This window comes from Anas acuta, chromosome 25 (genome assembly GCF_963932015.1).
Source record: "Anas acuta chromosome 25, bAnaAcu1.1, whole genome shotgun sequence".
NCBI lineage: Eukaryota > Metazoa > Chordata > Aves > Anseriformes > Anatidae > Anas > Anas acuta.
Genome location: NC_089003.1, coordinates 2,287,585 through 2,306,712, shown reverse-complemented (window position 1 = coordinate 2,306,712; position 19,128 = coordinate 2,287,585). Strand labels below are relative to the sequence as shown.

Genomic DNA, 19,128 nt, shown 5'->3' with positions numbered 1-19,128 from the left:
CTTTGGTTTTTCCCTTGTATTTCCTGCACAGGATGTATCTTGTGTGTACCGTAACAGTTCATATCATATCCTTCTGATCCTGCCAAGAGCTGTTTGTTGATCACCCTAGCTTCAAATCAGTACTGCCCTGCAGGGGAAAAAAAAAGTGTAAAACATTCTAATTTTAAAAAAATGTTAGTGTTCCTAATTACACAGTAAACAAGTCACCAATAGATTTAGTAGTGGCGTTTGTCTTTATTTTTACTCTCAAGTTGATTGCCTTAACACTGCCCCAGCATTGAATATACCTGATAATTTTACCATTCTCTTTTAATTTAAAAAGTCAGTAACAAAAACACCACATTATTGTGCAAATTGCTCACAGGGAGAGGCAGTAACCACAGCTTAAAAACCTCCGTACACAGGCATAGCAGCAACTGACTCATTAGTTGAGATGAGCTGCCCATCTAACCCAACTCCACATCTCAAACTGACCGATGCTGCATGGTGAACGCACACAGACCATTTCTTCCTGACCTCCCCTGCTAATATAGCCCCCAAGGTACACAGGGATGGTCACTACCCTTTACAAAACCGTCTTATAACTGCAACCATGGAATTAAAGAGAACAGAAAACGAACCTCAGAGAAAACCAGAAGATGTGACAAACGTCTAGCTTAACGTTTGAGTGCCAAAAGCAAGGATCATTTCTGCTCTCACTATACAATGCACATTTCTCCCTAGAGAGAAAGTATTCGGCTAGTTTCAGCATCTGGTCCAGAGGTTCAAGTAGTGATAAGAAGCATCTCAAGACCACTGCACCGCAATACCACTCTAGATAATAGGTCTAAACCCAAGGCTCCTTAAATAAACATCAGGTCTCACTCACCACAACTAGGTCAGAAGGCTCCACTGCTCTGGAATCCAGGGAAATTATCTGCACGAGAGACACAGCCTGCTGAAGCAGGAGCTCTGAACCAGACCACACAAACCATGAAACAGGACTGGAGTTGTGAGAACGCTGCTGCACTTACAGCAACTCCCTAACAACTCCCTGCGCTTCTCAAAAGTGACTGTAAATCAGACCTTTAAACAGGAAAGTTCCTGAATTTTAAGAAAGCAGATTAGAGCTTACAACCCTGATTTAAACTAGTAAATCCCAGCCCACCAGGCAAGCACCCAACATCACACCTCAAACTATAAATGCCCCAGCCAAACCAGGCAGAATCTGTTCTGCACAGAAAAAGTACATTTCCAGAATGGATTTAACCCATTTTAGTAACTTTCACCAGCAAAACAGAAAAATAAACTCTTCATTGGGGGGAATGGACCAACCTCAGTCTGAAATCTTTACAAATTCAATTAAAAAAGCCTGGTCCTCGTTACAGAAGGGGGCCATGGGCTGTAATAACCTAGCTCAAAAAGTCCCACAGAGTCGTGTGGACTCCTGGTGGTTCTTCTGACACCTTCCTGCTCTACGTAAAACATCACTGCTCATTGCTTCTCCTTTCTTGTCAGTTCATTGTCACTTTTTTTTTTTCCACTTGCTGGAGAATGAACTGACGAACACGATGGTGAAGGGGAACATTCTCCAGGCATAGCTGTGGTTGCTGATGTGCCACCTGGGTAGCTGCGGGAGGGAAGTACTCGTAACCCTAAGAAAGAATGAGCTGAGGCAAACAAACCCTAAAAATAATGTACGTGGGTGATGAGGAAGGGTGGCGTCACTCCGCAACAATCAGGGTAGCTGAGGGTGGGCTACAGTTTCCTCTCCCCACATCTTCTTTTATATGGAAAAATAAATCAAGCTCCTGTTCTCGGGGTGGAGGTGTCAGTTCTCAGGGGAGAACTTTTTTCATGGCCAACGATTTTTCCCCCCAGCTGTCTCCTTACCCACCGAGGCATCGACCCCTTCGTCCCCAGGGCTGCTACTGATGGGTTCCCATTCCACACCAGGGTATTTCTCCTTTCAAGCTGAGCCATCACAGGATGGTTCTGGGGAAACTGAAATCAGCTGAGGGTTCAGCTGCCCCTTGTTCATGCCATCACAAGCAGCTCCGTGACCTCCAAGTGGGTAAATCCTGAGGAGACTGAAAAGCAATGACCTTTTTTATGGATTAAATCAAGGCAGGACCACCTCAGAGCCTACTGCTGTGCAGCTGACATAGAGGGAAAAATGACTAGATAAACTGCATCATGTGGCATTTAATGACAGCAGCACAACCCACTGCCAGCCCACCTTACAGCTTCTGGGGTGGTGAGAGGATGCTTTGGAGGGCTGGAGAAGAGAATTCTCCTTTTACACAATGAACTCTCTAGCACTGGATGTGAAAGACCATAAAGAGCATAAATACAAAAGGCACACAATGGGATGGGACCTTAACGGGGTTTTGTCCATTTTTTTCTTACACACTCCCTGAAACTGTCAGCTCATTCCTTGTTTTAGTAGCTGAATGCACCATACCAAATGACAAGAAGAGTAAGAAGATGAAAAGAAGGAGGTGGCTGACTAGCGAAATAAAGATTACCTAACAGTATTTGCTCTCTGTCTTTTCCTGCTTGAGTGCCTGAACCTCCAGCCTGGCACTGAGCAATTCTACTCCAGGGAAATACAACCAAGGTAGCTTCCATTTTTTGTGTTTCCAGGAGTGGTACAGTAAAGGGAGAGGACTTTTGGGTTTGATCCAATGGTCAAAACTTTGGACGAGAGCTAGGAAATGTAGGTCCTCTCCCTGGCTCTGCTACTCAGTGACGTGAGTCAGTCCTGTACCTCTTCCCCAAGCACTGAAGCAGAGATGGTAACGTCACTTTGCCGAAGCAGCAATAGGAGAACTTAGCTCTATTACTAGTGCCACAGATAGGAGCCTTCCCACTCCCTTCTTGAAACAGAAAAGCAGTCCCAACACGTTCAGGTTTTGCAGAAACTGCAAGTTTTCAAGTGCGCACATGCAGGGTTGTGAGTAGCGGGCTAGCCTATTTTCAAACTGCACGGGAAGTTAGTTTTCACTTTCACCTTCCCGTAAGACCCCAGTCCTTCACAGAGCTGAGACCATTACCTAGCAGGGAGTGAAATCTTGGTAGCGAACAGCACCTGTCATTGCCACAGCTCGTTACAAAAACCTTATTCAGGTCTTGGCAAGTACAGAGGCTTTTGGTTCATGTAGGCATGATCTCATGTATTTGTCATTGCTGAACCCATGCAAATCTTCAGCTTGCAGGAACTGAAACTCTAACTTCCCTTCTGCTGCTTTGTTTTTTTAATTCAATTGTCTAAAATAAGATAGCGAGCAGATATTTACTTTCTTTACTGACAAGCCCTGTTGCACAAAACCCTAATTTCTGAGAGATTAAATGCTTGACTGGGAAATTTCTGTGACTGATGACCAATTCTAATGCCTAAAATCATCCTCCAAGCAAAGAAAAGCCCAAATCATCTCCAGTGCCATAAATAGTCCAAGAAGCATTCCAGGATTCAAAGCCTGCGCACATCATCCTTTAACGAAACCAGAGCTTCTCCCACGTATTCTCGTTCTTTCTTCTTTAACGTGGCCTAAAATGCACCGAAAGCAACAGAAACCTTCGCGAAAAGTCTTCGCATTACCTGGGAGCTGGCATGCATTTTTCATGGTATGCAACATGAGAGGAGGAGAGGCAAAATCCCAGTGGATATATACGTGCAACCAAGCGTACTTCTGAAAAAGCACAGGAAAGAGAAGCTACTTACTGTGTTTTTCCCTAGGTGCTGACAGTTTCATTGGCTTTGCAGCCAGAGCAGATGGATTTCGTGTGTCTGTTAAGGCTTGAAGAATCCTAAAACTGCTGCAGAAGCCCTGGGTAGTGGCAGGACTGTGACCAATTCACTGACCTCAGCAGTCTGTGCCTGTCCTGGAGGTCACGCGGCAGTGTAAGCCTCAAGAGCTGTGCTCCTCTGGGACAACATCCTAATTTGTACCACTCTAACTGACAACTTCAAGTGGCCAAGTGCTTCCAGAAACAGAAAAAGGCTTTTAAAAAAGGCTCTTCACCTGACACGTAATAAAAAACAAAATCTTCACAAGTGACTCACGAGTTAAAGCACCTTTTCCAAAGACCCCTTCAAGCCTTCATTTCCAAGAAACGCGAGTGCTTTTACATGTTTCACACACCCAGCAAAGGCAACCCATTTCCTACCCAACCATCTGAAAATGAAGGTGCTGAGTTGGACCTAGAAAAATCTCTGTCTGACCAAGGTTATCACTGGTTACTTCCTCAGATTTTGATCCTGCGGGCCTCGTGCGGTCTAGAAATTAAAGTTTGGCATTCTGGTTTACCAACTTTAATTACAAGGAGAGTCAACGTGCCCGTACCCTGCTGAAAATGGTGACTGGTGGCTGCAGAGGCCTCCCGCGCTCCAGTTCCTTCATGTCAACAGGTAGTCAGCACAACCCGAGACTTCTGCAGTACCCACACCGTTTTGCATCTTATTATCAGGGAATCAGCCATCTACATGCGAACGTTAATGTGGAAGGAGGTGTGAACACACACACGTGTTCAGGTTTGCATGGCTCCCAGCAGAACTGGTTTCAGATTCCGGGGGCTATGGCAGCAAAATTCAACACCCCGCTAAATCTCGCTGCCAGAGCTGCACAAATAAAAGCTTATGTTTTTAGGGGAGAGTTGACTGATTCCCTTGATGATAACACGTTTCTTCTTCTAACTTTTGGCCACACCAAGCAGTGAGAAAGAATCTCTACCCCCGTGCCAGGGCGGGGAGGGGGAGAGGGAAAAACAAGTCTCTTTCTGGATGACTAACACAGCCAGCAGCTCTTGCCACTCTGCTCTCAGCCCTGCTCTTCAACGGGGAGTTGCACAAGGCTCCTTTGAAGAGGTTAACACCTTCTCAGTCGATTCTCTTCTGCATTGCCAGAGGGTCACAGGTAGCTCTAATGCTTGTGCTCAAACTTGACAACCCGACCGCACATGGAGGTGAGCTTCCGCAAGAGGCACGGAGCTGAACTCCAGCAGACACAGCTCACACCAGGTGCAAGGTGGCAAATAACCAGATCTTCACAAGAATCATCAAAATGTCTTCGCTGCCAGCAAACCCAACACACCCATCTACCAGCAAGCAAGCCCTCAGTGCCTGGACCAGCTAACAGAGCCATGAGGCCTGCTGTCGGAGACCTGGAGGCTGTTTGAAAAGCACGCTGCAGACAAGAAACATCAGAGGAGGTCTCGGAGCCATCAGAAACAAGACCTGAAGTGCTGTCAGAGCCTGCCTCCCCAGCTAGGCATCCTGTTTGGGGCACAACGAGGGCTGCAGCCGTGGATGTGCACCCGCCTGCTGCTGGTGGGGCATGGCCTGTCATCCTGCAGGCCTGCACGCAGCTCTGCTGCCACGCACGACACCTCCAGCAGCAGAGCCACCTCTGCTCCTACACAAGGGTGATGAGATGACGCACCAGCAAGGCATCAGGGCTGCAGAAAAGCTGCCCCACTCTGTGGGTTTAGGGCTTCTGGTACCTGCCTGCCTTGGAAACCTGCTCCTGAGCCAGTGTGGGAAGCAGGCGATGCAATGCGACGTGGTCTGAGCCAACACTTCCCAAGCAGACACGGCCCTGAGCCACAGCCCTCGGGCTGGCACCACAGCAGGAACTTCTCCCCGGGGAGGTTGTGTCTCTGTCCCACGGGATCGCAGTTTAAGCAGCCTGCTAGGCGCAGTCAGACCGTGGTGTGTCTCGGATGTGTTGCATGTGAGGCATACCACACGTTCCCACCGGCCATGCAAAATGTTTTTGGGTGGAAAAGTGCAGGGAGAAGTGGAAAAAGAGAGCTTGGATGTGTCCGGTCATTAGACCTGATGGCTCTAATGACTGGCCATGCCTTACAGATCCAATACAGCACTCTGGAAAGAAGGGAGCAATCTCCTTGCCAAGCAGTAACAGTGATCTTCAGCTTGGAAATTAATTCCCTTTATAATCAGTAACACAAAAGGAGTCTTTCCTTACAAGGCTTTTCCCCCTGCACATGAAGTTTGTCAGGCACGGCACGTGCCCTGAAACACACTGCAAACTGAAGCCTCAGTGACCAGCAACCAAGATGAAAACAATTCCTTCTCCTTCCCTCAAGGGGAAGCTATCTGAAGAGAAAAAATACAGATTATATGCAAAGTCAGGTAATAGAAGGCACTCTGACAACTTCCCCAGGCACTGGAAGATAACCTCTGGAAAGCCATGACAGCACAGCTGGGCTCCAAGAGACCCACATCACACATGGAGCAAGTCCACAGGTCCCAGTCTGCTTCTGGTTCTGGTCACCATACAGTACTGGTATCTGTCTCAGCTCCCTGTCAGTAAGCTGTGATTTATATTAAATGAAAAAAAAAAAAAAAAAAACCTGCATGGACATTATCTCCCCCACAACCCGCCCTCCAAGTTGCTCCTCTCCCCTCTTGCTTCCAGTAACCCAAAAATAAAAAAGCATACTGTTCTTGGAAGAAGCCTTCCAGCCAAACCTGATCTCTGTGTGAGCAAGCAAAGACAACCAAAAAGAGCTGACTCTTTGAGAGATGCTGCCACCGCGTGGGAAAGGCTGAGAAACAACTGCTCCATCACAGCCAGCACCACGCTGCTCCCAAGGCAGCCAGGGACTCCTGGAATAAAAATCTCGGGAAGAGTTACCCTCTAAAACAAAGGTGGGGCTTCAAAAAGTACTAGGGAAATCAAATCGGAGTCCTCTGTGGGTTGACAGGCTAAAAATTTTAGCTTGGTTTAAATTAAATATACTGGAAGTGCTTTTAAAATGGCCCTGATTAACTCTCAATCAGACTGCACAGGTCTTTTCTACACGATTTCAATAATCCACTTTTCAATTCTGTGCTCCCTCCTCTAACCCACAGAGAGCTCAACTTCTTCTCTGTTATCACACGTGGCTCCAAAACCTGCACTTTGGCAGCAGCCCTTTGAAAACCAGTTGCCTTGAACACAACAGCAACTTCTACAAACTCCCACAATCAGCCAAACCCCTTGAGCCCTGCACTGCTCCCACACCCACTACCAAATTCAGCTTCAGCTTCTGAGCTCTTCTAGATGACCCAAGGAGTACAAGTTGTCATTTAAGCCAAGATTTCAACTAGCTCTTTGAGTCATCAGGTGTTTTTATGCAGCAGCTGAGAACAAACTTACCGGGGCATAAATTTTACAACATTAAAAAAGCCACAGCAGTAGAAGTTAGAACAGAAATTTCTACATTAGGTGGTACGTGTGTTAACTGCTAGTGAGTTTCCAGCTTCCCTAAAATTCCACCGTCTTAACAGATTGTTGGGTTTATGGTACAGGAAATTTTCAATGTTTTTCAGCAAAAATGCATGTGAAAGCTTACAGAATTAGGCTGTTTCTTACACAGTGGGGAATATTCTTAATTCAGACACTGGTGGCCAAACCCCTTAAACACTGCTTCCATGAAGCCTACGCTTGCAATATGCATGGGACACAATTTACCTTTGTACACTATTTTTTAATGTGGTCTGATACGGGGACAATTGCTACTTTCAACACATTTAAAAACCCCTCCATCACAATACATTTCCTGTTCTCAAAACCAGAAGATGCACTGCAATACTCCATCCTTCTCATCCACGCCATCCACCGCTGTGGAGGGACTCCAACACCCAAAATAATCATAAGGGTGCATCGCAGGGCTCTGAAACGTAGCTCACTACCTCCATTTCACCTTCAAACATGCTAATTGCAAACTGAAACCTTCCTGGCTCCATGTGGGTTGGCCTTGGTAGTGCCTCTTTCCCTTGTCTGCATAGAAAATCAGTCCTTTCTTTGCGGCTTTCTGTAGAAGTTAAATGAACAAAAACAACTCAGATTGCTCCACCTATGCAGCTGGCTTTTACCTGAAAGGGATACAGCCCACAGTCCACACTCCACCCACAAAAACCTTAAAGAAATAAACATACAGTGACATAAAATCTGTTATCAAGGAAAGTTTCTCCACACCCCCATACAAAAACACTTCAGTATTTTGTTCTCCGAGATGCTGCCAACCTCCTCCCCACGCAAACCAGAACGGGTGCAAGAGATAAAGCATCAGACATCCCCTTTATGGCTCAACGCTAGACGTTATCCAAATACCATTAAAATCTAGGAGACGTGCAAGAGGCAAGGAATTCCTGCTGTTTTCTAAAAGATGTCCAAGCAGACCGAAAAATAGAATTAGCAATGCACTGATAAATGGAATTAATAGCGTGTTTGTGCATGACACTGTTACAGCAGGAAAGATTAGCTTGGAGTAATTGAGCAAGAACTGTCCTTTAATTACACCAGAACTGCCAGCAGAATAGCCAAGGTCACATTTTGAGCATGAATCTCTTCCCACTGCTCAGAAAATGTGGATTTTATCACTGATGGCAGACAGCTAGGTGCAGGGCCAGGCACTGCAGGGTAGGCTGCTGAGACAACAGGGCTTGAGTGGGATGGCAGCAGGGAGCAGTGTGACTTTGCTGTGCTGCTGGTCCAGCTGCAGAGGCTCCAACCTCCTCCCACAGCTTTTAGCAAAGTTCCTCAGCCCGTGAACAAATGCCAGAGGACTTGAGAAGGTTGCTTCCCCTCTTACCTGCCGCAGTGCCGTTTTCTGGGGTCTCTTCTCCTGGCTGAAGCTCTCTCCACTGCTGTGGTGCTCCTGGACACCGTGCATCCCCCAGCTTTCCCTGCAAAGTAAATGTGCAAGAGCATTGGTTCCAGGTTTGACAGGCTCTGGACAACAGTGCAAAGCCAATCTGTAGTACCAGGGCTTCTGTTAAGCCTCCCCATCCTGCCATTTCAGCTTTCTAGGCACTTGGGTGCTCTTCTACGCATGCCCATGGTTGACTGCACAGAAAACTACCCAGCACCTGCAAGCAGGTGGACAACGCACCAAAGCGGTACAGAAACCTCTCAATTCCAGCTTTAACTTTCTCACACTTGCTCTATGCTTTGTCTCTGCCCTGGTGGTTCACTTTGCTGAGCAGAGCACTCGGCGTGCCGTGGCTTTGTGAACCGATTCCTCCCAATTTCAATGAGACCCCATCACATCTTCACCACGGGCTCTGCAGAAGCAGCAGCCTGAGGGACGACAAATGCCTCAGTGCAGAGCCTGGCCCCTTTGAGATCTGTTTCTGTGAGATCTGGTTCCCTTCCCAGCTTGCCTACTCATTCCCTGCGTGATCCTAGACCAAACACTGCGGAACAGCAGGTCTCAATCCCATGCTAGAAAACGGAGCCATTAACACTTAATTTCTCTCATCCACCGTCTGCCTAGACTGTAAGCTCAGTAGGGAAGACTCTGCTCGTACCGCGCCTGGCATGAAAGGGCCTCCAGATGTAAATGAAATATAAAATAATAAAAATAATTTAAAATCCCCAGCAGGCAGCTGTGGAAGTAGCAGGACAGAAGAGAAACACATGCTCGCCTTTTAACGACAAAAATAAACACCCTCCAGGCGGTGAGGAGGCTGCTGAGCCCCACGGCTGCAAGGTTTCTCATTGCTTTTCTGGGGTGGGCCTGCAAACCCCCAGCTCCAGATCCCACCGGGCAGGTCGAGATCCCATTAAATGTGGTCTTAAATTAAAAGAGGACCGAATTAGAGCGGGCATTAGGAGGAATTCTGCACTGTGGGGGTGTGAGGCACCGGGACAGGCTGTGGCTGCCCCATCCCTGGAAGGGCTCAAGGCCAGGCTGGATGGGCCTTGGCCAACCTGACCTGGGGGTGGTGTCCCTGCCACGGCAGGGTTGGAGTTCGATGGTTTTTGGTCCCTTCCAACCCAAACCATCCCATAGTTCTGTGATTTAGGGGAAGAGTGGGGATGGTCACCACCACCTGTGCGACAGCATCCCACAAAGACCTTGCAGCCAAACCGCATGGGGACAAAACGGCACTGCCAGAACTGGTCCCAGCGCCCCCCAGCCCCAAAGACACCCCACCTCTGGAGCCCCCATGGCCCCAGAAGCCCCCAGCCCCAAAGACACCCCAGGACTCCCCAACCTGGCCCCACAGCAGCCACAGGCCTGGCCCCAAAGCTGTGAAGACCCCTGAGCCCCTCAGCTGGGCCCCGGAGGTGCTGCAGCCCCCAGCCCCCAGCCCCTGAGCCCCCACGACCCCCACAACCCCCTAAGACCCCATGGCCCTGCAAGACCCCATGGCCCCCATAAACCCCATGGCCCCCCAAGACCCCATAGCCCCCATAGCCCCTCCAGCCCCCCACCCAGCCCCCCAAATGCCCCCCCAGGCCCTTCCCGAACCCAGCCCCAACCCCCCCCTCAAATCATAGCCGCCCCCTCCTCCCCCCATGCCTCCCGCCTTTTTCTCCCACCGGGCGCCACACGCGCGTGCAATCACGCGCCCCCCCATGCACACACGCAACTGTGCCCGCGCTTGCACGCCCGTCCCGGCGCGCACGCTTGTGCAACAGCACGTGCACGCGCACAGGTGTGATTGCACGTGCAGACGTGCAAAAGAAGCACGCGCAGCACGGTGCACGCTCGTGCAACGCCACGTGCACCCCCGTGCAACCACACGTGCACGCCCATGCACGCACGCACACGATCGCGCGCGCCCCGCGTGCGCGCGCCTCGCCCCTTCCCGCCACCGCCGCGTGGCGCCCCCTGGCGGGAAGCGCCGCCAGCACCGCGCTCCCCGAGCACGTGACCGGGCGTCACCACTCCCTCCGCACCGGGGGGGGGGGTTACGAGGCCCTGCGCCGTCCGCCTGCGCTCGGGGAGCTGCGAGTGGCCGCGCGTTTCCCCCCTTCCCCTTCGCGGCTTGGAGTATCCCGAGGCTTTAAAGGGCCGGGCTGGGCGGGCCCACTGGCAGTGCTCAGGGTGGAGCTGGTGGGGATGGGTCTCGTGCTCTGAGGCCTATCTGGGCTCTTTTTCAGGGAACCACGGCAAAAAAAATAAAAAATGGCTGTAAGATAGGCTCTTGTTGGTCACAAGCAGCCTGTGGGGCTGTGCTGAGGTGGTCACAAGCACTTTGTGGGGCTGTACTTGGGGCTTGGGCGGTGAAGGCCCTGTAATGGCGACGTTGTAGGTGACAGGAGCCATGAGGAGCGGTCACAAGGAGCTGGAAGGGGAAGGGGCAGCGCTGCAGACACCTCCTGGGGGCTGGCGTGGGGAGAGCTGAGCTCTGAGAGCCCCCAATGTGCTGGGTTGGGTCATTGCTGTGCCTGTAGTAATGCAGTTGTAATAATCCATAAAATGTCTGTAGTAGTATAGCTGCACTGAGTCACTACTCAACCTATAGTAATAAAACTGTCTGAGGTGAGTCACTGGTTAACCTGTAGTAATAAAACTGGTGGGTCAGTACTTGTTCTGTAGTAATAAAACTGTCCTTAGTGAGTCACTGCTGGACTTGTAGTAACGTAATGGTCTGTGCTGGGTTACTGCTGACCCTGTAGTAATGTAATTGGCTGTAGTAAGTCACTCCTTAACCTGTAGTAACATAATCTGTAGTGTATTGCTCCTGGACCTGTAGTAATGTAACTGTGCTGGGTCAGTAGTAACTGACCCAGTTACTGCTGGACCTGTAGTAACATAACAGGGTCACTGCTGGACCTGTAGTAACATAACGGGGTCACTGCTGGACCTGTAGTAACGTAACGGGGTCACTGCTGGACCTGTAGTAACGTAACGGGGTCGCTGTTGGACCTGTAGTAACGTAACGGGGTCGCTGCTGGACCTGTAGTAATGTAACTGCTGGGTCTCAGGGATCCAGCCCGTTGTAGGCAGGGCTGCCAGGTAAGGCTTATCCAGGTCTCTGTTATCTCAGAGCCTGCTGGTGAGAAAAGCACAAAGTAAGGCGCTGCGACTCGGTGTTACAGCCCTGCTTCCTGGGTGCTGAGTGAGGGGCAGCAGCTGCCGGGGTTGTCTCTGAATTTTTTTTTTGTGCACCTACGATGCTACTAGAGCAAAAATACAGAGCTCTGATAAATGGGGAGAGCCTTACTGCATGTGCACCCCCGGCCATGCAGCATGAATAAAATGAGAGAAAAAGCTTTAAATAGGAGAAAAAAATATATTTTTTAACGGGCTGTTCCCTTTCTGCAATGCAAACCGCTGTCGGGTGCTCTCCCGAGCTGCATGCAGGGGGTGTCCGGGAGGCTGTACCTACACCTGCGCTTAATTGGGGTGGTTCATTAGCCACGAACCGGCCGCCAGGGGGAAATCCCGGCCGGGTGAGAGCCGTGACAGCCCCCCCGGGGCGGGGACCCGCCGCCCCCGGCCCCGCTCCCTTCCTCCTGCAGCCACCGGGGGGCGGCCCCGGCCCGCGGCGAGCACCGGGCGGCCGCGATCGTTCCCCGGGGGCCGGTGGGGTGCGAAAGGGACCGAGCCCCAGCTGGTTCGGTGTCTTCCCCCCTTTCTCTTTCCCACAATACTTCTAAACCCTTCTCCGAGCTGCTTCTCGTGTTCTGGGTGCAGTGGAACAGCTTGGTAATCTTTTTCTTTTTCTTTTTTTTTTTTTTTTTTTTTTTTTTTCTATTTTAAAGGGTCCAAAAAGCTCAGTCTGATGCCTGGGCGCTTCGCAATCTGGTGCTGTTGGCCCCCCCGTCTCGGTGCAGGCAGTCAGATAATGCACAAGAAATCCAGGAACGAGTCACTCTTGGCAGCAGTCGGTGTCTTCTCTTAAATGCAGGCTTGCACCGTATAAATCCTGGCTCTGCGTCCTGTCAGTGGCCACTGAGGCATGATTTCCATTTCGGCAAACAGCACAGAAACGGCGAGAAAGCCCAGCTGGGGAACAAGGTGGGGGAGCCACGCTTCGCATTTCTCCGGTGCCTTCCACCCGAGGCTCTCACAGCCCCTTAAAAACGAGGGCCAAGCTGCAAGTGTGCGTTACGGGACAGGAGCGAGTCAGTGATGCTCGGGTGTTTGTGCAGGGCCTGGAGCTGGGCATGCGCATCACTTCCCATGGCATGAGCTCATTCTCGTGCCTGTCGTGCTGGCACACCACCGTGGCCCTTAAATTAACAGGGAAGGAAGCAGTAATGCAGCGTTTCTGCTGTTAAAGTGAATAAATAGACCATGACCCGCATTCAGGGCGCTAGAAGGGCACCGTAGCTTGAGCCATTTGTTTCTTGGCTGAGGGCTAGGAGCTGATTCTTGTGCTGTGAGCTGTAACATCGCGGGTAACCCGCAGCTACAGGCAGGGGAGAGAAGAAAGCAGGGGCAAGCAAGTGCTAATTCACAAACATGCAAGGGAACGAAACCAGAGGCAGTCGCTCTTGTCCTTGTAAATGCTGAGCATCCTTTTGGCTTGTTTTGTTTACCCGTGACACATTTTTTTTTTTTTTGTCAGCGCCGTGAGAAAAGCGCTGAAATTCCCGATGGCAAAATGCGAAGTGCAGAGGCCGGCACGTTGTGCCTGCCGTGTGGGTCAGGCCCGTTCCCTGCTGCCAGGGCACAGGGCGAGATATGGGCAGTTCTCCGGGCTGGTGGTGCCGACCCCCAAATTTCCCATCCTCCCTCCTTTGGCGGTCACGCGTGGAATTGCAAATCTTCCTTTCCTTGAAGCTGTGACCCCAGGGGATGCCTGAGAGCGACAGCGAGAACAACCGTGGAAGTGCTAGTGAGCTGTGAGCTGCTTTTCCTCTCCTGGAGGCAGCTTATCTCCCTCCCAGGAGGATGCTGCAGCTCCATTAGAGTCCATTAGCAGCTTCCTCTCCTCTCGCCTTGGGGTGAATTTAGGGCAGGTGTTGTCGTGGCAGCCCCAGAGGCTGAAGCTGCTGCTCGGAGCACAGCTCGGGTGTGCAGAGGAGCTGGGCTCTGCCACCAAACGTGCCCTGCGTGTGTCGGGGCCGTGTCTGTGCAGGAAGGAACCGTGGGGGCCTCTTCCTCCTTTTCCTGCAGGCTCGGACGATAACAGATGCAAGTAATTGAGAGAGAAGCAGCGATGGGCTTCCCCACGTCAAAACCAAGAGGTTTTGCCCCAAATGGTGTGCCTGGCGTTTGCCTGCCCTGCTGCGGTGGGCTCAGGACACGAGAGCTGTGCTGTTCTCTGTGCTCCCAAGTTATTAGGGAGCTCCCATGGAGCGTGAGAGCCTTTGGCATCGCTGTGCCGAGGGCAAAGCGTGAAAAGAAAGAAGTGTTGTGCCCTGTGGGACAAAGGGGACTGTCCTCGTGCTGAGGGCTTCACCCAGGGCAGGGAGATGCCTGTCCCTGAGAAGTGTCACGGGCAGGAGCGATGCTGGTCCGCGGGCACCGGGGCCGTGCAGCCTCTGGAGCGGGCAGGGAAGGGGCACGATGGAGGCACGGAGAAGGCACGCGGAGCATTTGGCCCCGCTCTGCGGATGTGAGTAGCCTGCCATAAATCTCAAAATGCTTTCAGCGTGACAAGTGTCAGCAGCTGTGAGTCAGCCCATTGCCGTGCTTCCAGGCGGGCAGACCATGGTCTCATTGTCTCTGGGTCCCCAGGAATTTGAGCCACACGGGAGCCCACCCGGGCTGCAGACAGAGGCAGAGCAAACACCTCCTGAGGTCCCAGCACGGCACCGCTGTGTGCCCAGGTTTCAGGGAATCCGGGTGGGAAATGTCACCTCCAGGTAGCCCCCGAGCCCTTTGAGGGTGACCAGCACAAGGCTGGACACATCCCCAGAGCATCCATCCTGCTGGGGAGATGTGGGACCAGCTGCCGAGGGAGCGCCCGGTGGCTGCTGCGGATTTCAGTGGGTGAAATCCACCAAAAGCAGACAGAAAACGCACGTGCCCCTTGGTGCACAGCTGCAGGGAGGTAACGTCCTGCCCTCAGCACGGCCCCCGCAGCCTTCCAGCACTGAATGCTTCCCACTGTCTCACCGTCCTTGCCCACTTTATCCCAGTAAGCCCACAATAATCAGCCTATTCTTCTCTGGCTCCGCTGCTGCGCCCATCCGGAGGCCCTCCGCACGCTTTGGCTCTACCTTTCCCCTTCCTATGCCGTCACCTCTTTCATTCTTGCTCACCTGCGCTATTATCAATAGCAGCTGCAATTAACGTCGCAGGCTGTGCCCGGAATCCTCTCCCTATCCCAAGCTGCAGTAGGGCTTTTTTTCCGTTGAGCAAATATGGGTGCAATTCACTCGAATTGCCAGTTCCTATCAGTCGCTGGCTTGGGGCACTGCAGCAAAAGCAAACAGAGCTGATTACAGAGAGGAAAAGCAAGTGTGGAAAGCAATTGTTCTCCTTGATACCACCTTGATAACGAAGACGCCAGCTCTAAGACAAAAGCTGTTTCACTTTTTTATTTTTTTTATTTTTTTTTTTTTTTTGCCTTGGGGTTGCTGTGGTGTCATTCCTGGAAAAGGGAAAATTGGTGGTGGTATTAGCTGAAAAGGCAGCTCTGAAAGGCAGTCCTCTGGTCAGGCAGAGTGGGAAGAGAGGTTTCATTTCCATCTCTCCTTCCACCCACCACGAGACCTCAGGCAAATGTCTCACCCCAGAGAAGAAAACTGTTCTGTGATTATTTAGTTGAAAGCTGTCAACAGCTCTAGCTCCGAGGCTGGTGTTTCTCCTCTTGCAGTGCTGGCTGTGTGCAGAAACGGGAGGCTGCTGGAGCACGAATACACGCAGACAAGCACAATGCCTTCATCTCCGCTCCGCGCACCACCTGCAGGCTCTGGGCACGGCCCTGCAGCAGGTCCCGTGGGGTGAGCAGCCCAAATGACCACCTCTCCCAAAATCTGTTGACCCTGAGCCCACCAAACTGACCGCAGGTTTTGCCCCAATCCCTTGTGGCTGGCCGTGCTCTGGTTTCTCCAGCGGCTCGTGTTGGCAGCTTCTCTGCTCCCTGGCTCTGGGAATCGCAGTGGATTATCCACAGGTCCGAAGGGCCAGCCAGCTGAGGGTTGGAACATGATTATATTTTAATGATGAGGAGCAGGCCACGACCAGCTCAGTCTTCTCTGGAAAGCCCTGGGATTTAGCGCTGATAGCAACTGGAATGGCTTCAGGTGGATCATTTTTTTCAGGCAGCATCTCCACAACCCTTTGAGCAGGCACAGGGCTGCGGAAGCACCTCCTGAGCACTGCTAATGTGCACCTTGGAGGTGTCCTTGGTGTTCTTTGCACCAGCCTCTCCTTGCTGCATCAAGGAGATCCCCAGCCTGCGAGAGCCATTTCGGGCAGCCCGAGGGTCCCGAAGGACTCCGATGGCAGAGGTGGGCTCCGGGACCAACATGGGTTGAGGTTGGTGGTGCTGAGCGGCGAGGAGGTGGCACTTGGTGCAGCACCAGGCAGTGGGCATCCAGCCCCGTGATTCACACCACGTCTCGCATCGCTGCGGGATTGTTCACTGTGGTATCCGGGGTGGGTCCCAGCAGCATCTTTCTAAGGAAAATTTTAGATGCTGACATCGCTTCTATGGGTGGGTGCTGCCACGTGGGGCACCTCCCCGGAGCATCACACGCCGCAGCAAGATGGAGACGTTCATTCCCGTTTCCCTCATTTAAATGAGTTGAAAGCTGCTTTAAGAAAAGAGCCTGCTGCTGAGACAAGAAGGATCTGGCCTCTAACCCTTTAAACTTCAGAGAGCAAAATGCAAGCAGCAGTTGCATGCTGTGGGGAGCTTCCCTGTGCACTTTTGCTGCCTTTATTTTCCCCGACCTCTGAGAAAACACCCCTGAGAAATCAAAAACGTGTATCCTGGATGGCAGCAGCTGAGATGTGCTGAGCAGCATCTGCCTGAAATCCCCAGTGCCCTTTGGGGCAGTGAGCCTGTGGATGCCACTTCCATTTGGGGCTTCCCCATCGCTGTTTGGTGCGTGGTGAGCTACCAGCGAGACCCAGGGCTGGACAAAAAAGGCTTTTCCTCTATGCTCAGCCCCCAGGGAGGCAATTCCCTGAAGGATGCCAGTGGGAGCCACCCACTGCTGCAGGGCACCACAGGACTTCGTCTTCCTCTGCTGGCGTCAGTGGTTTTCCCCACCTGGCACCACCGGCGTGCGGAGGCAGATGTGGGGAGCTCCCCTACAACCCAGCCCGTGCCTGTGGCTGCTCCTCATCTTCCTCCTGCACATGCATCTGCTGGCTCGGGGACCACAAAGAGTGTCGCTGGTGCATGGGACAGAGGGATCAGGTCCTGCCCTTTTGGGTTTAGGGGTGCCCTGACCTTTGCCGATGCTCCTGGGCATGGCGTAGGCTTGGGTGTTCGGTCTGAGGTGTAGAAAACAAAAAGTCCTTTTTCAGTAAAAGGCGGCTGATTAACGCACCCTGCGGGGATGCACGGGGCTGCGTCACTCTTCTGAGTAAAGGCGTCGTGGTGTGCCAAGAAGGAGCTGACTCACCTGCCCGAGGCTTAGGAAGCAGCCGGGGCTCGGCACCATGCACGTGGCTGCTGGAAGCAGTCCTGCGGCGCGGGGTTTGGTGGTGGTGCGAGGGGCTGCCCCCCGCCCGGCTGGGGTCCCCCCGTGGCCATCATAAATACCATCCGACGCCCTGTGCTCGGTGCTCCTGGGGCCTTCTTTGGCGGGTGGTTCAGTGCTCCTTGTTGTTTTCTTCAATTCTGGAGGCCCCAGGGAGCAGCAGGTGGTTTCCTGCCCAGATTTCCCTCGCCATCGACTTCTGACGCACTGGGCTTGGTGCTACAGCACTTCTCGAAGGGTTGGTGAGGAGAGGATGGAGCCAGGCTCTTGTCTGTGGTGCTCCACCAGGACTGGAGGCACTGGGCACAAACTGGAGCACAGGAGGCTCTGTCTAAACACCAAAAAGCATGTCTGTGCTGTGCGAGTGCCCAGGGGTGCTGGGGTCTCCTTGGAGGTCTCCAAAAGGCGGCGTATCCAGAGGGACCCAGCCTCAGCCAGTCTGGGGTTGTGGGGCTCTGTTCATCAGAGGTTTTTTTCACTGAAGCTCATAGAGGGAGATGCTCTCAGCACCAGGACACAGAGAGGAGCCTCCCCAAAAAGCAGGCTGGGGGCTGCGAGGGGCATTCCTGGGGCGAGGGGGACCTGGAGGAGAGCCCCCCGTTCCCCTCCTCCTGCACGACCTGAGCGTTTCAGCCCCAGGCCTCCCCCATTTGGCTCCCCTGACCCTCAGAGCAGCTTTTTGGCTTCTTGTTAGGCAGGAAAAATCTTCAGCTCCAAGCAGAGGTGGCAGACGGTGAGACTTTTTTTAACCTTTTCCCCACATTTGCACGTGGGAATTCCAGGGAAGCGCTCTCAAGTCTTATTCATAACCAATATTTGTTCCTTTTGAAAAGCCTCCTTTCGGCGCGGTCAGCTCTTTGATACGGGGACGTTTGGTTTGGCCAAATTCCAGGAAGATGTAACCGTGCATTTATACAACCTACACGACCCTGAGCCCGTGGCTGTCTGCCTCTCTTGTTACCGAGACAAATTCCCGGTATTTTCACAGCCTCGTTCTGCTGGGGAGGCCAATCTGTGGTTCTCTCGTCGGCATTCATGCTTAAGGACAAAACACTCCAAGTAAATTCACCTTAACCTGGCTTGTAATAAGGATAAGAGCCCTAAATCGAGCAGGTTTTTACACCTGTGCACCAGGGGGTGCTTGGTCTGGCAGGGACAGCACAAATCACCTCCCCGAGCACTCTGCCCACCTCGTTAGTTCTTTCCTGTTGCTCTTCCCCGCACACAGAGAGTGCAGAGAAGATGGAAAGGCTTGGCCAAGGAGCCACGGAACGTCTTGGCTTAGCTGCAAAACCAGCGAAATCAAAGCCAGAGGAAAATGTTTTCTTTTTTTTTTCTTTTTTTTTTTTCTTTTCCTGAGGGGTCTTGCAATATCTCCACGCTCGTGTTTGCTTCAGCGCTCAGGGAGGAGTTTGCAAGTGCTGCGGCAAAACAAGCCCTTTCTATAGCAACTGGCCCCTCCAGGCCATCTCGGGGCGCCTTGCACAATGGGAATGGAAAGGCACCGAGAGTCGCGAGTGTTTGTGTTGCAGCCTGAAAGCAACATGAAAAAAAAAAAAAAAAAGCAACACGGGATTTCAATTTGGCTTTAAGAGTGCCAAGAGCTGTAACAACCCACTGCCCAGCGAGGAGGAATTGCATCACTCCGGGACTGGGAGGCCTGGGGCAAACAGACGGGAGCTTAAAGCACAGAAAAAGGGCTTTGCTTTGATTTATTGCTGAGCAGTAGGGAAAGGTGTCAGGGAGATGGAAGGGGGCTGTTTTGGGGGCGCCCTCCCAGCACTGGCGGCTC

At 52.1% G+C, this 19,128-nt stretch overlaps 1 long non-coding RNA gene across 5 annotated transcripts in view; it reads right to left on the bottom strand.

Moving 5' to 3' along the window:
* Positions 1-9,973, bottom strand: part of LOC137844307 (uncharacterized) — a 68,867-nt gene extending 58,894 nt beyond the window's left edge. Inside the window, exons 1-4 of one of the 5 annotated variants that reach the window (XR_011089875.1) lie at positions 3,704-6,264; positions 1,873-2,069; positions 869-916; positions 1-127 (exon numbers count right to left, since the gene is read on the bottom strand). This is a non-coding gene — a long non-coding RNA (uncharacterized lncRNA). Of the gene's footprint in view, positions 128-868; positions 917-1,872; positions 2,070-3,703; positions 6,265-8,580 lie in introns of those variants that run through there. The other 4 variants (XR_011089872.1, XR_011089871.1, XR_011089873.1 and 1 more) reach the window with 4 other exon arrangements.
* Between the last annotated feature and the right edge of the window lie 9,155 nt (positions 9,974-19,128).